The 3,497-nt window shown below is 49.4% G+C and overlaps 1 pseudogene; it reads left to right on the top strand.

Moving 5' to 3' along the window:
- The first annotated feature begins 3,273 nt into the window (after positions 1 to 3,273).
- LOC104499202 overlaps positions 3,274 to 3,497 on the top strand; it is a 20,353-nt pseudogene continuing 20,129 nt past the window's right edge.

Below are 3,497 nucleotides of genomic sequence, written 5' to 3'. Positions count from 1 at the left end.
CAGAGCCAAGGAGATGTTTATTTTTCTGCACAGTGAGCAGACACAAGCATGGACCTCATCCTCTCCTCATCTTTAGCAGGGATGTGGGCCTCACTGCCTTCCACAGGGGTGAGGGGCAGTGGAGCCCATCCCAACCCCACTGCCCATCTGGTACAGGCTGGCAGAGCAGGGGTGCGAGGCAATGCACGTGTTGGAACGGTTTGGGCACCCGAGGAAGGCTGTCTGTCACACATCTCATACTTGGCAGGTCCTGGTTTTCACCCTGCCAGCCCTCATACCAGCTTGGTAGGGATTTAAAAGCATCTTCACATCCTCTTCACAAAGAGGACCTCCATCCTCTTCACAATCATCTTCCAAAAGATAGGGCACAAATAATATAGGAAAAGCTCTCTCTCTCTCTTTTTTTCTTTTAGCAGGATGATTAAAATGGCAATTTATTCTAAAACACCAGAAATACATGTTTCACTTTTTTCCTGGTAATAGCTTTTGCTCAGGGGGTGGCACTATCTGAACAATATGCCAGCTTTCAAAGAGGATGCTGCTTGTTTATCTTCTCAAAATCCATGGTCTTCCCAGCTAATCCTTCACTGATTTTTCCATATTCAGGGAAGTTTCTCTTTCGGTTCTCCCATCATATCATGCTTTATTCTCATTTTATTCTGTTACACCATGATTTTCCCTCCTTCGAGGATGAAATTTTCATGTAATTCTAGTCTTCTCCTGGAAAAATCCATAAACTTGAAAAACACTGTGTACAATGTGAGAAATCTCTCATCCTGTTACTCTCCCATTGCTCTTCTGTTTCAGAAAGCCATCAGTCCAGGGGAAAACATCGGCCTTGTGACCTACATAAGGAGGCCTAGGACCTTGCAACCACAGTTCCAGCTGTGATCCTTGTTAGTTCACGCCGTGCCAAGATTCCTTAGAGACTGATTGACTCAGTCCATGTCCAGCCTCCTGTGGACAGAGGCTGTAGAATTTTTCAGAATTGTGTTTTAAGAGACAATGGGCACAAACTGAAACAGAGGAGGTTCCCTCTGAACATCAGGAAACCCTGTTTTACTGTGAGGGTGACCAAGCGCTGGCACGGGCTGACCAGAGAGGTTGTGGAGTTGGTGTCCTGGGAGATATTCAAAAGTCATCTGGACATGGTCCTAGGCTGCCTGTTCTAGGTGGCCCTGCTTGAGCAGAGGTGTCGGGCCAGATGACCTTCAGAGGCACCTTCTAACATCAATCAGTCTGTGTTTCTTTTTCAGGGAATCACAGAATCATTTTGCTGGACGAAACGTTTAAGATTGAGTCCAACCGTTTGCCAGCAAAACTCCAAGCAACCACAGCCTGCCTTGCCTGTGCTGGGAAACTGCTGCTGGGAAACAAAGTCAAGCTGAATCTGCTTAACTACAGCTCTGCTTTCTTATGCTTTTGCTAGAAAATACTCTATGTGTGTGCAAAAAAACCCACAGTAGTGCCAAGTAACAATATTATTCCTGCCCGTTGCACGCTACGGTGGTACCAAGCCTGTTTTGTTCACCATGCCTGGGGTCTAACCTCCACACTGCCTGGAGAGATGGCTACGCTAATAAAACCTGAGCTAGACTAACCCGCATTCACCTTTTGGGCTGTCATGGCTAGCTTGCTCTGTTGAGACATGCAGGCACCTGTACCTAAACAAACCAAATAACTGCATGAGGAATTATAAGGTAACAACATGAGAAATGGCAGAAAAGAGAAGCATTAAGTATACGATGAAAGGGAAGCAGTACCTCAAAGGAACTGCTGACTGAGGTAGAAAGTAGAGGCTTTCATACCAGAGATACCAGATACCACTGTAAAAACAGCAAACCTGGGGGCAGAGGGTTAAGAGCAAATGGAGCAGTCTGTCTGGGAGGGACTGAGGATGGTAGTGGGAAACAGCTAGTGAGGAGGACAGTATTGGCTACTGCTGCTTTGCTCTGGTACGGGCTGGCTGGCTGGCTCTGCTCACCCTCACCAGGTCTCCTAGGTTTCTTCTTGTCCCAGGCTGGTATTTGCTGCTGCCTCCGCCTCTCTCCCTGCCTGCAGGTGGATCTGGCAATTGGATGCCTTGCTGAGAGCAAAGATCCACTTGTGGACCAAAGATCTGTTTAAAACCCTGTGAACCCATGTGAGCTGGGCAAACAGAAAGGTGGGCAAAGCAGGCAACAGGCACAGAGGGAAAGGAGAGGGAACTGGTTAGCTGGTACAATAACTGTGCAGGGCCAGGTCCCCGTGAGAGAGGTGCTGAGCTCCTCCGGTGGCCCCACAGCTCCAAGGAGACATGAAAGAGCTGGGAACTGTGAGAAGGCAGGAGAGAAAACGGTGGCCACCTCAGACAACTGGCCATGCCTGGCTCTGTATTTGGCATTGCTTCCACCTTCTGCTGTGAGTCCACAAGTGAGCAAGGGCAGAGTCACTGCTGTGCCACTGTCCTCAGAGCCATGGCAGCCACGGAGAACTCCATTCTCACCAACACAACTCATGCTGCCATCCAAAGGACTTTTCCCTGCTGCTGCAGCCTTGAACTCCTCCCATACTTTGAGGATATAGAGGAGCCATAGAGAAGCTGAGTGAGGTTTGGAGTCACCTCTGAAAGCTCTCAGCAGGAGAAGGGTCTGTATTCAGTATTTACCAAAGGTCTGGGAAGGCAAAGGGCTACCTGGTTGCCTAAGAAGTCCTTGACCCTCTATCCTCCCTGGGGACAGCTCAGCAGAACAGCTCTGACTGTCAGAGCTATGGTGCTGAGCCAGGACCCCATGGTAGCAAAAGTCTGTCTTCACCAAAGCCATGAGTGTCCATGGGTTCTCTCCAGCGCCATCACTGCAGGCAATATTTTGGAAGAAGCTGGCCTTCCATGCAGGGAAAAATGACCTCAGATATGTGTCAGGGAAGCTGCTGCCCCAGATATCATCCAGCATCTTACTGTTTGCTGCTGCGGTGTCTGTGACACAGTGTCTGAGGACAGGCATGCAGCTGATGCTCTGCTGGTAGAAGTGGGTTTCTCTTTACCCCTTGGTTTTCTCAGAGAAAGAAACAAACACTCTGTGTGTATGTGTGTGTGTGTGCCTTTGGCTAAGGCTCATTGAGGTTCAGTGATGCCACACCATTGGCTGGCAGTGGCAGCAGATGGTGGCCAGGCTGGATCATAGCAAGGGGTGAAAGCTGCTTCCAAGGGGCAGCCAAGGTGGAAGTTTGTGCATGGAGGCCTGATATAAGATGAGGCCTGAGGCAAAAGTCCCTGGCTAGAAAAACTCAATGATGAGAAGTTTGGAGAAGCACCAGGAATGCAAGACACTGAGCCTGAATGAGGACGTGACACATGGGCAGCATGACCCCAGGATCAAGGAGCAAAATGAGGACTTGCAGGGATGGCCAGAAAGCGGGGAGGGAACCAAAAGTGCTCACAGGAGTGAGGGGAAGATCAGCTGCCTGTCCAGTGGCTGCCCTCAGGTACAGATTAACAATGCTGAAAATCAGCATCG

Source organism: Buceros rhinoceros, unplaced genomic scaffold (genome assembly GCF_000710305.1).
Source record: "Buceros rhinoceros silvestris isolate BGI_N320 unplaced genomic scaffold, ASM71030v1 scaffold1739, whole genome shotgun sequence".
Lineage (NCBI taxonomy): Eukaryota > Metazoa > Chordata > Aves > Bucerotiformes > Bucerotidae > Buceros > Buceros rhinoceros.
The sequence above is the reverse complement of the archived record's forward strand: the minus strand, read 5'-3'. Positions and strand labels throughout refer to the sequence as shown.